This window comes from Acomys minous (assembly GCF_964271855.1).
Source record: "Acomys minous genome assembly, chromosome: 13".
Taxonomy (NCBI): Eukaryota; Metazoa; Chordata; class Mammalia; order Rodentia; family Muridae; genus Acomys; species Acomys minous.
Window position 1 is genome coordinate 72395749 of NC_140495.1, and position 13697 is coordinate 72409445.

General features: G+C 39.3%; 1 protein-coding gene across 6 annotated transcripts in view; it reads right to left on the reverse strand.

Annotated features, from left to right (window-relative positions):
- Nucleotides 1-13697, reverse strand: part of COL19A1 (collagen type XIX alpha 1 chain) — a 324524-nt gene that overhangs the window by 130396 nt on the left and 180431 nt on the right. The window lies entirely within an intron of this gene.

The window sequence follows — 13697 nt, forward strand, 5'->3', positions numbered from 1 at the left end:
ACACTACTCTACACTGACCTGTATACTTATCCACGTTCTTTTACAGATGTTGAGAGAATAATATTTTTCCATAAATATCCTCATTCTTTGATAGATTAACTCTAAACACTTCAAATTTCTGTTGCTGTAGTTAATCACATGTATTTTCCCCCTTTCTTTCTTTCTTTCTTCCTTCCTTTCTTTTTTTTTTCATTATCACAGTGTATACTGCTGATTTTTAAAAAGTCACACTATCTTTAAGATTATAATTACATTATTTCCCCCTTCCATTTCAGTCCTCCAAACCCTCCCATATACTCCCTCTTTGAGCTCTTTCAAGTCCATGGCAATATTTTTCATTAATTGTTGCTGCATAAATATATGTATGTGTGTATACATATATATCCATAAATATAATTTGATCAGTCTGTACAGTGCTACTTGTGTGTATTTGTTTCCAGGGCTTTCTATACCATACTTGATTACCAATTTGTATAGGAGATCTTAGTTTGATGAATTCTTCTCTTAGCTGTAGGTTTTGGTCAGTTGTTGATTTTTAAAACATGTACATTTATATTATTACACACATATATAATAAACTACCTACAGCAAGAAGAACCATGAAACAATCAGGAATTATATAAATGTTACGTTCATAGTCTTTTGTCTATTTGTATTTGGCAACCTTGAATAAAACATCTTTCCTATCTTGGTGCATCTAAAATTCTGAATGTAAATCAATATCTATCATATCTCATCATTATCAACTTAAAACATCTATCTAGACCTAAAACGTCTTACCCCCTAAACAACTAAGCTTGATTGTAAAACTAAGCTACCTGGTCTTCAACTCCATCAGAGACTTGAGAAGGAATAAAATCAATTACCTGAGTATACAGGCAGTGCAGGTTAGCAGCTTCTCAAATGAGAAGATGACAGAGTCAGTTTGCTGCCTCAGCAGTCACTCCAAACTCTCTATAACACTGGAGCATCTTCTTCAGCCTTCTGGCCCAATATATCTGACAGACATGTTTGTGAGGCAGGAACTACTGAGAAATTGCTTACCCTGTTTTGGCAGAGTTTGGCTGTCGACTCTGCCTGCATCCAAGCTTGCTAAACCACTCTCTTGAGTTCTCCTAGCATGGCAAAGACACTTGGTCTGTATGCTCCAAGCATTTTAGAGAACTCAAGAAAAAGTTTAAAGAATGCACTCAGAGATATAAGATGTGAAAATTTATAGAAGCAATAAATATAATAATAATAATAATAATAATAATAATAATAATAATAATAATAATAATTTAATTCTGACAATGTTTTACCCCGACCTCACTTATATTTTACCAAATTTTTTTTCTAAAAAAATTAGAATTTTCTTCTAGCCAACGAGATTTATAAAACAAAATTAATGCTTTGTTTTATAATAGCTTATAAAAAGAGATTTAAAAAAAAAGATAGCCTTGGTAGTTTATGTAGGGAGGAATACACAGAATGGTGAAGATGAAGTGCCTGGGCTTCTCTGGAAGCTTGGAGAAGCTAGCAATGCTCTGAATTGCTGTCACAGACCTTTTCCCCTTCAGTGACCGAACTCTCTCTGCTCTATTACCTTGGCCTTCTGAAGTCTATATTTTTCTCTGCTTTTTCTTCACTGACTTGGGCTGTCCATGAACGAACTAGGCAGCAGCTATCCTAGCAATCATGACAGAAAATGCCTCTTCTAAATAGCAAAGAATTTTGTATGCCCTATCTCCTCTCATTTTTTTCTATATGAGACAAACATAGGTATGCGATATGAAAATGAAATTGGCTTTGGTTTCCACTTGTCCCCAGAGTGAATGCGCACATCCCTCTATATGACTGAGCGATGATCATTGTTTGCTGGTCAAATGTGTGACGGTCACTGTATAGTGGCCACTGTGTGCTGGTCACTGTATAGTGGCCACTGTGTGACGGTCACTGTATAGTGGCCACTGTGTGACGGTCACTGTATAGTGGCAACTGTGTGCTGGTCACTGTATGACGGCCACTGTGTGGTGGCCATATATGTGATGGTTTCAAACCTGTGGGTTGTGACCCTTTTTGAGGTCGAGCAACCTTTTCCCAGGGCTCGCATATCAGACATGCTACATATGAGATATTTACATTACCATTTATAACAGTAGTAAAATTATAGTTTGAGATAGCAATGAAAATAATTTTATGGTTGGGGGTCACTGCAAGATGAGGAACTGTATTAAATGGCTGCAGCATTGTGAAGGGTGAGAACCACTGGTCTCCACATTCCTGTGTGTCTTCCAACTGCAGGTACTGACTAGTTCTTTTTTTTTTTTAATTTATTTATTGTAAGTAAGTGCTTTATCTACAGAAGAGGGCATCAGATCACATTATAGATGGTTGTGAGGCACCATGTGGTTGCTGGGACTTGAACTCAGGACCTCTGGAAGAGCAGGCAGAACTCTTAACCACTGAGCCATCTCTCCAGCCCTAATACTGACTAGTTCTTATGCAATACTTACTTTCCTTCCTTCCTCTTGACACCTATACAATTTATACTGTTGTTTTCAGGGGCTTGCATCTTTAGTTTCTCCCTGTTCGTTGGCTGTCTTCTCTAGTTTATGAATGCCATTCAAATGCAAAAAAAGAACATCTTCACCTTGCCTCCCAAATAAGGCCATAACCAGTTTCTCTTTAAATTCCAGATCATGGGCAGGAACTATGACACACTGGTTAATCCACGTGCCTTATAATACCAGGGCTAAAATTTTAATCATCAGATGCCTAGAAGTGCTTAGTAGGTTAGGAATCCTAGCCTCTGAAGGTGGGGATGAGATCTCTAAAGTCAGCTGCTAGCAATATTAGCCTTATCTGCAAGTTTGGTCTGATGAGAGACCCAGCCTCAATAAACACAGATGGTCTGACATCAACCTCCAGCCTCCTCCAGTGTGCACATGTATGCATGCCTGTACACATGTGTGCCTACTCATGTAAACATGCGCACACACACACATGCCACACCTATGCAAACTGAAAAGATAAAGCTCAGCTTCTGAAAGAGATAGTCCACACACTCTGACTTTCTCAAGATTGGAAGCATTCACTCAGACCACATCCTTTTCATCTACTCCTAGATGTAGGGGTTACCCTGCTGCAGGGTATTTGTTCTCAGTGTGACCCCTGAGGTTGTGAACTGTAAAAACCTCTCTTTGAGCCCATTGTGATCCCTGAGATTGAACTGTAAATCCCTGTTTCTTGTGGTGGAGCCCTAACATACCTTTAATCCAAGAAGTCTCTGTTTATTGTAAACAGGTGATTAAGGTATGGTTCAGCCTGCCTTACATACACTTTTAATCCAAGAGCTCACTGTATACAGGATTTAAAAAATTAACCCTAGTGCAAAAAGGCATAGCCAGAAACTAGCTGACAGGGATTAAAGAGTAGGAGGGACTTTGAGCTGAAGGGTATTTAAGACAGCATTCAGAAGTAGAATGGTCTTTGGTGCTTTTATCTCTTGGGCTTTACTCTTGGGGTTTTAGTTTTAGCTCTTTAGCTTTTAGTCCTTTGGCTCTTAGCTCTCTAGCTCTTGAGATCCTCAGCTCCTTGGCCTTTGACTTTTTGGGCCTTGAGCTAGCAAGGGTTTCTGATATTGTCCTCCTGATATTGTCGGCTGAGACAGTGCCCACCCTTTTAGGCCTTCTTCATTGGGATGTGAGCTGGGTAGGAATTTCAGCTGGGTGTTTTCTCTGCCTTTCTGAGCTAGCAGGTTTTTCACCACAACATCTGGCTCCTGAGTGTTTATTGGTAAAAATAGAATGATGTGGAATTTTCAACTGAAACAATATGACTGCAAGTTCAAGGTCCTGTCCCCAATGCTTTTCTTACTGAAGCCTGTCCTTAGTATTCTGCCCTCTCTGGCAACTTCCTGATAGCAAAATTTGTCCTTCCTTCTTGAGAGATCAGATGGACTTATTTTAATTTTAAAAACATATCTCTTCTAGCTTTATTTATTTTTAAATTTTATGTGTATGAGCATTTTGCTTGACTGTATTCATGTGCAACTCGTGTATATCTGATGCCTGAATGGGCAAAGGAGAGTATTGCATCTTGACACTGGAGTTATGGGTTGCTGTTAACTATATGGTGGCATTGGGAAGCGAACCTGGGTTTTCTGGAAGAGCAGCCAGTTGGTCTTAACCACTGAGTCATTGCACTACCCCTGCTCAATGTAGGTTTTCAAGGCCTGTGCTCTTCCTGCCTGGGTCCCTTTAACTGTAGACTTTAAACAGATTCATCTCCAAAAGAAGCATTTTCATTACTGTTTCCTACTTTAGTCAGACATTATTGTTAATCTCAATGTATTTGTTCCAATATTGCTTAAAATTTTTTTGTCCTATGTCTGTTTCACACAACTTTATTAGGTATTATGTCTACTGCTTTGTGTCTCTGTTCATTTGCTCTCCTCAATGTTCACAGCAACTGGCTATTTCACTTGCTTATATAATTATGTTCTATCATCTACTGTACCTACAAAGACATATATGTCCCCTCTCCCCTTGTCTTTCCTGTGAAGCTATGATTATCAAATTTACTATCACGTCTTTCCTTCTACACAGAAGCCATCAAATTCCACACAGCTGACACTGACATCTGTCTTATTCAATCTCTCCTACAGAGCTAGGCTAGAGCGATGGGAGTTGGCCACTATTTGCTTCTATCTGGACCTTTCCCCAGAGGTCTCCTTAGTTTGAGGGATTACTGGGAAAGTATTGCTCATATTCCAACCCAGAGAGAGGAAGCAGAGCCCTTTGCCTCAATGCGGGATAAGGTCTATGTGCCCCAGGGAGCCTGTGGACTCAGCCTGATTCTAGACTCCTCATGAAATCACAGCTTCCTATATTTCCTGATTTCTCTGTGTGCTTTAGTTGTACACAGGTGGTTTTTTTTTTTTTTTTTTTTTTTTTTTGTCAATCAGTTAAATAAAGATAACTTATATATCTGCTTTTAAGGAACTCCAGGGTAGCTAACTTCCATGGCATGTCACACAAAACAGGAATTTGAGTGTTTCATCCCCATCTTCTTTTCTCTTTTCTCTCTTTGTTAACTAGCTCTTTTTTTTTTCCCCTGGTGTACTGGCTTTAGTTTCGTTTATCTTATAAGAATACTTTCAAATATGTTAAAGATAAAACTTATTAACACTGTTAAATGCATGTATAAAAGCATGAAAATATTGTACATGGAACACTTCATTCACATCAATGAAAAACAATGAAGACATGATCAGAGAATACAGTCACTTTCCTTAATGGTGTCTTACATTGTTTGCACCTTTTGGGTTACTTGTCTTGATGTTCTGGCTGAGCCCTCTCTCCACTCCAAGCATTGCTTTTCTTAAAGTGTCATTATAATTGGACATATACAGCATTTACTTATTATTTATGGGAATATATTATTGATTTTATGTCTACTCAAGTATTAGGTATTCCTGTAGATATTCATTAGTTACATTTTCATGATCTCACAGACATATCACTGGCATCACTGACATAAGCAATACAAACAGCAGCCTTTGCAAGTGCTCAGGGCACACGGTTTCCTGCTCATAGCTTCGATTCTGGAACCACAAATGATTGCTCTGCAACGTATCTCTCCTACTGTAGTGACTATAAGGACTACCACAGTGAACAGAGTCACATGCGTGTAAACATTTTTGAGTGTGTTTGTATTGAACCTCTTAAAAATATACAGTGGGTTCTCATAGTTTCTAATGAGAAAAATACAAAACTTCATTGTCTTTTAAGGAAAACAAGAGGAGGTAGGCTATGACCTTAATCTGTAGAATTAAAAAAATGACTGAGTAGTAAGTAATGGGCATCCCATGTCAGAAATGTCCATATTTTCAACTGTTGCACTATCACATTTATTTTGCAACTCCTGTGGTCTCTTGAGAATTTTAGCATGATAGCTTGAAAAAAATGAACGCGTTAAACTTGAATTAAATCTCACAATTCCCTTGTTTCTAAAGGTTACCCAAGATACTAGAGCTTTGTAAAGTAGAGGTTTGAAAGGTAACTTTCTGGCTTTTACATCATTAGGCCACAAAAAGAGTCCCATGTTCCTCATATTTTGCATTAAAAAATTGTTTGTTGTTCCTGCACTTGTTCTTGGTATTGGCAGCCATCCATACATACCCATATCCGGTGTCTTTCAAATGGATAAACTTTCTGCTTGGCATTTCCCCTGGCAAAGCTAACAAATCATTAGAAGGTGTTCAGGGTGATGTAGACTCAGTGAAGGCAATGATGCACGGAGGTTAGCACAGCCTACTTCAAAGAAAGAGCTCCTTCTCATCCCGCCCCCTTAAGTGCTTCTGTGGCTAAGTAGGCGAATTTATAGGATCCTTCAGTACACACCTGTCACCAGAGAACTTTCAAAGTGCCTCTGGCTTAATTCTGTAATATACCTGAGAGCTAAGTTGTGATAAAACAAATTTACATTGGAATTTGAAGCAGTTTGCCTGGAGTTATGAATTAAACTAAAGCCACAGCTGGAACAGGTCGACTCTGACAGTCACCTACCCAGCTTCATTCCTAGTGACCAGGCAATTCTGGTTATTAACTGCTGACAAGACAAGCAGGGCATGGGGAGGGGGCCTGCACTTTTCTCTGTGTGGTGACCAGAAAGGATCAACTGCACCATTGTCCCTTTTAACATGTGGTCTTAAATCATGAAAATAAAAATGGATCTCAGGTCAGTGCTTTGGTTAAATTCTCAATAGTCTCCATTTTATGATATGCAAATCTTTTTTTTAAAATATGGGACTACAAAATTGGTGGTATTTCTTCATACACACACACACACACACACACACACACACACACACACACATATATATATATACACACATATACATATATATGTGTGTGTGTGTGTGTGTGTGTGTGTGTGTGTGTATTGTCTTGTGGCCTCCCTTAGAGCACTGTTGAATTTTTATGTCTTCAGTTTTACTTGATGGGCTGGAATGACCCCACTATTCTTTCTTTTTCCCTCTGAACTGTGCTAATGTGGTGTTCTGGAATTGCAACCCATCTTCCAGGCCAGTCCCACTGAAGCTTTCAGAATCTCAGGACACTGGAGACAGGAACATCTTCCATTTGAAGGAGGCTTCAGGATGTGCTTCTTCCATGACACAGAACAGCTCTTACATGGGTTCACATAACAAGCCCATATCCAGCATCCTATGACACGGAATGTCTCTTACATGGATTCACATAAACAAGCCCATAGCCAGCACCCTATGACAGGGAACAGCTCTTAGGTGGATTCACACAAACTGTCTAAGCCGGCATCCTATGCGGACACTTGGAAATGGTTCTTCTTTGCTAATCACCAGATGGAGATAATTTACAAAGTCATTTTATTCTACTACAAATCCTGCCACTCGGCCCTTTGTTTAAATGGATGTAAGAAACTTAGCTCATTGTGGCCTGGCTATCTACATATTGGATTGTAACCATAGGCTACAGTCAGTTTTTCCTCCTCACTGACAGTCCTTCCAGAGCATTTTGTCTTTCTTGCTTTAAATTCATGGCAAGAACCACTAATTAGAGTGAATTTGACCACAATGGAGCACAGACACATTGTCATTAGCTAGCTGTGACATTTAACTTGATCTGAAGGATGGCCCTTTTCTCACAAAGTCCAGTTCATGCCTTGTGCTCTCTCCTCTCACCTAACTTCAATTAGACCAAGCTAGAAGTTATCTCCACACGTCTTGCTTGTTGGATTTATAGTTCCCATCAGGCATAGAGTGAGAAACGAAACTAGAGGCTGTTTACTGCTGATACTCAACTTCACCCTTGCAGGCGTTTCTTGGAATTAACAGACACGGGCATCTTCTGTGCCTCGCTGTCTTAAACCACTGCTTCTGCAGCTGTATTTGATACAGATTTGGAGACAAAAATGCTATGGAATTCTGAAAAGTGGAATATGGAGATGAATGCAGACTTAGTCGTTTATACACTGTTTAGTCCTGTAAACTCAAGCAAGGTGTTGCTAAAATCACACACCGCTTGACCTGGATCCTGCATGGCTTGCTTAACTTCTCATTCATTCATCTAGATGTTCTAGACAGCATTAAAGATGCTACCTCTTATGAAATCTCAAGATAATCCCTCATGGGAAAATATTATGAGAAAATAGAAAAAGTAGAACGAGGATATCATCTGTGTGCTTGCAAGTATGTGACATTTATTTGCAGGGGCACAAACTTTGGCTGGTAGAATCCACAATCTTGTTTATAACATATTTGCATACAGACTCAGGAGGTAATGTCTTTTCTTGGCAGGCAAGCAGGAAGGAAGGAAGGAAGGAAGGAAGGAAGGAAGGAAAGAAGGAAGGAAAGAAGGAAGAAACTTGCCTTGGTGCATTTTCAAGGTCAGCATTAGTCATAATAAATAAAGATGGCAGGCTTCTTCCTCCCTCCCTCCTCCCTTCCTTCTTTCCTTCCTTCCTTCCTTCCTTCCTTCCTTCCTTCCTCCCTCCCTCCCTCCCTCTTTCCTTCCTTCCTCCATCCCACCTTCCCTCCTTTCTTCCTTCCTTCCCCCCTTACTTTTTTTCTTGACAAACTCTCACCCTATAGCCCTAGGGGCTTCTGGAACTTGCTTTACAGGCCAGGCTGCCTTTATAACCACAGAGAGCCACCTGCCCCAGCTTTCTGAATGCTGGAATTACAGGAATGTGCAAAAATGTCTGTCAGCATCCTTTTTATTGTCTGTGAAATTAATCAAATGACTCCCTAAAGTTGCAAGTTCATTATGATTTGTCACTTTTGCCATAAAGCCCACTCCCTCCAATTTAAGCCCATGTAAATCTGTAAAGCTGCTGGTAATTTAACTAGTGTGGTTTTTTTTTTTTTCCAGCTGACTTGGCAAATCACTATGAGGTGATTTGCATGGGTTACTGCATCTAAATAAACTATTCCAAAATAAGAGATAGGATGCTTTAAAAACAAAACAAACAAGCAAACAAAAACAACAAAGAGCAAACAAACAAAAAAACCCTATATAGTTTGGCAGGTCTGACCAGAGTACTGTGCCCTGAAAAGTACAAGGTTAGGATCTGTCTAGAACAGTGGTTCTCAGCCTTCCGCATGCTGCGACCCATTAGTACAGCTCCTCATTCTATGGTATCCCCCAATCATAAAATTATTTCTGTTGCTACGTCACAGCTTTAACGTTACTGCTGTTAGAACTGTAATGTCAATGTCTGCTTTGGGAGCCCTGCAAAGGGGTCATCAGGCTCCCAAAGGGGTCGAGCCCCACAGGTTGAGAACTATTGGTATAGAGGCACAATTGCACGTGAAAATCGTGCTAAGCCCTATAGAAACAAATGATCTTGAGGAAAGCCTTGCTTGGATGAGTGTTACAGTATCTGTTGGTTTCATGGGAGCAGTGATTTTGATAGCATTTGTTCCAGTGGGATCAATAAACCCAGTGATTATCAGAACATCGTCTGTGTTATTTATGCTATCTGTGGTAAAGCGTATAAGCCAGATCAGACACAGGCAAGCAAGGAGAACAAAGTGTCTGCCATGAAAATCCTGCTAAGTTTATACATAAGCACCATTTAATCATAAAAGAAAGGCTGAGGCCTCGACCTCCCTACAATGAGGACATTAATCTTCACGCCGTTTCCTTCAGGCGGAAGGAAGTCATCTGTTACATATTTGTAAAGGTTTCCGAGACACCCCGTTTTATTATCAAGCTACATCAATGCTGCTCTTTATCACAGGGCTTTCACACATGACTACAAACATCCGGAAACAGTAAGAATTCAAGTGAAAGTGAACTAAAACGGGTTCGGTGAAGTAGCAGAGAAAAGCGGTTTTCTTAAATAGCGTCTCCTCATCAATTATGCTGTGTCTGTAATCAAGCTCTGCTAGGTGCAGGCCGGGGGTGACAATGGTCATGGCTTCTGGCACTCACCTTATACTCTTTATGAGCGGCCCTTGGTAGGTAATTTATAATCTCTGTTTTCTAAACGAGGAAGCAGGTGCAGAGAACTCACTCATAAAAACATTGCTCGTTAATGGCAAAGCTAGGATTTAAATATCATCAGAATGGACTCAGAGCTCACGTGACAACCTCCATACTAAGCCCCTCCTTGCCTGTGCCGTGAGAAGCAGACAGACATGCTACTCGCCCTGTCTTCTCGTAATTTTGCCAGTTCCAGCATCATGGAAGAAAAATACAATCTTGTTTCTTTGCTGTCAAATCTGGGTGAGTGCAACAGACCCCTACCTGACAGGATGCTGCAGAATGCTAGGAATCCTGAGACCAGATATGGCTGGGATAGCGCTGTGAGGGAAAGTAAGATCCGCGTGCACCACAGTATCAAAGCAAGCCATCAAGACAAAGGTTTCCAACCCTGAGGGCAGGCACGAGATAACCTGAGTGTATGGCTAAGGAGGATAGGAAGAACATATATAAAATGTGAAAGAGTATTTTTTTCTGTCTAGTATTAAAATTAGGTTCTAGCAACAGAGGAAAAGAGTGAGATGTGTCTTCTTTGTCTAACTACACAAAGTGCATTTTAGTGCAGTAAATAGCTCACTCCCTAAAAAAACGTTCACTTAAAAAAAAAAAGAGAGAGAGATTTAGAATGGTTTCTTCTATTAAAAAAAAAATATACCATGTAGGTACTGGGAACTGAACAAGGGACCGCCTAAGTGCAGAACACACTACTAACTACCGCCACACCTTTCTAGCCCCTGATGTGAGTTTTACTCCTACTGAGGAGTTCTCTGTAAATGTTAAGGTGCTGTCTTCTTGAATTTTTGGTCTTGCTGTGTCCTGGGTACCTCCCTGCTCTCTCTTTCTGTTCTCCTCATGGGTAGGACACTACTCTCCAGGCCACCACATAGGCTGCCTTCCCTCACCACTTTCAAACACACTGTATCCATAGTATAAGATCAGTATTTATCATTAGCTAAATTATCAAACCTACATCGATTAATGAAGTGTATAAAATTAAAACTACTGCTGGGCATTGTTGGTGTATGACTTTAATCTCAGCCCTCTGGAGGCAGAGACAGGCAGATCTCTGTGAGTTTGAGACTAGGCTGCTCTATGGAATGAGTTCTGGGAGAGGCAGAGCTACACAGAGAAACCCTGTCTTGACCCTCCTCCCCGCAAAGAAAGATTAAAAGGGCCAGTCAAATAGTTTACTTACAAGATTTCAGAAAGTTAAGGTTAAAAAGTTAATGACATAAAACAAAGATAAAAATCGGGTTAAGAAAACATCCCTATAAACTTCAGATACACATTGCCATAGACTACTGTTGAAGGTAGGATCAGTCTTTAAACATAAGAACATTAATTTTATAGCTTATTATTAAATGAATAGGATATGAGCTAATGAGTAATAAACAGCTTTAAAAGATAAATTAAATCAACTAACAATTCAAACAAAGTTCTGTTTAAGTACCTATGGAAGCATTATTCTTACTGAAAATATAGCAATTTTTATCATATGTATGTATATACATGTGTATTTCCTCAATGCGTATATTCCATATATATGTACATATTTCCTCAATCAGAATTTTGTGTGTCAATAACTATAACTGCAGTAATACTTACGTGCTTCCGTAATATTTGGTATTCATCTTAATTGTGAGATATTTTTATGAGTGTAATGATGAAGGAAGACTAAAAAAGTTAAAGATTAGTCTACCATTAAATGCTTTCCACTAAAGACATTGTGCCTAGAAGTTAAGTCTGGGGACTTTCCATGTGGTTTATATTTCATTTTAGCAATTCATAACAAGAGTCAAACACCGAAAGTCAAAATTTACATGTTTGTTGACAGTGGATCAATATATTTTTTATAGCCATGGATTTTTCTGTAGGAGTCTATTTTAAAATTCAATGAAATGGAATAATTATTATTCTTAATTTCTGAAGGAGTGTGTGTGTTTGTATGCATGTTTATGTCTCTCTCTCCCTCCCTCTCTCTCTCTCTCTCTGTGTGTGTGTGTGTGTGTGCGTGTGTGTGTGTGTGTGTGTGTGTGTGTGCGCGCGCGTGCATGCATCCAGACATGTCCACATCTTATCCATCCATATAGTTTATTGTGTTTTGAGGCTGATTGACATCTGGTCCTCATGAAGAGGAGTAATGGCACTTCGGGACATAAACATAAATCTACAAGAGTGCATGTCTTACATTAATTCACTTCCTGTTTAAGAAGCTTATATGGTAAAGAAACATCATTGAACATATTCAGAAATTATTTTTAAATATAGATAATGCCAGTAATATCTCTTATAATCATTTTCTTGGAACTACATGACATTTTTGAGAGAACAGTAGCAACAAGGAGCAACTATACTCAACAGTGACTATAAAGTCACTTACATTATCTACTATCTGATGCTGTTGCTCTTCACAGAAAAATAAATAGCAATATAAAATATTTTGGGCTACACACATTTATAAGTGGAGTATATTTGCATTAAAATAGTGAGTGAGCTCTATAGTTCAAACAGTTGCCTCTGCAGTTATGAAAAATCTATCAGCTTCAATTATCCTTTGACCTATCTTCTGAAATGCAAGCTTTGATAAGGTACAATTTCAATTTGAGGCATATTTAAAAAAAAAAAAAACCTAATTTGAATACTTTCTCATTTCAGCTAGTATCTGACAAGTCTCATATAATTATCTTACAAACCAAATTAAAAAATGTCGGTGAGAAGGAAGTAGCGTTCACACACATTTGCACGTGCTTTGATTAGCAAGTCTAAGAGAACGGTAGTCTATGCTGGTGTTACTTGGGTTGTCAAGTCCGTTTCTGTTTAGAATTTATTAATGATTTCAATGATATAAAGATGAGGGTTCTTTGGCTAGAGAACAGGATTCATATACTTTAAAACAACAACAAAAGTCCCAAGACAATAATTTCCAAGTAATAAAGCAGTATAGACACTAATATCGAGAAAATGAACTACGAGAAGGATTGTGTCAACGCTGCGATATAAGAAGACAAGCAGGAAATACATGACTGGGCAGATGTTTTCATTAAAACAAAAGAGGGCAGTGTTTACCTGAGGACAACACCAGTGAAAACCCGAAGCATCCTAGACAAGCAGCAGCCGAGGCTGCAGTGGGAGTCTACCGTCCGTGGTGTAGGGCTTACCTGCCCTGCTGCACTGAACCCTAACACAACCGCACATTTCTAGTCCCAATCTTGATGTCAGCAGAAGGTCAATCAGCATTTCCTGGGACAAACTACAGTGGGCCCAGGGACGCATAAAATGAAGGGGAAAAAAAAATCAAAGAAAATTGGTTCTTTATTAACCCCCAGAAGGCAAACCTTTGTAAAATGGTCTTCAAATATTTGAAGTACACTGATGTCTTTGAGGGATTAGATTTACTTCACAGAGGGCAGACATGAGATTAATATGAGCAAACGAGAATGCTTTAAAATACACCTGCACAATGAAAGAAAGCATGACCACTACTTCAGCAGCCAGTGCCAACCATATTACGGAAAGCTCGTCCCCAGTGTTCTAGAGCTGATGATGTAATGCCTGCTCTATGTAGCACAAAGACTCCATAAGCAATCATATGAGAAAGCATATAACAACATGTGAGACTGTAGGGTCAGCTGAAAATAGCAACAAAATAACCCAAGTGTGGTGTGTCCAGAGTCCCAGGGAAGCAGC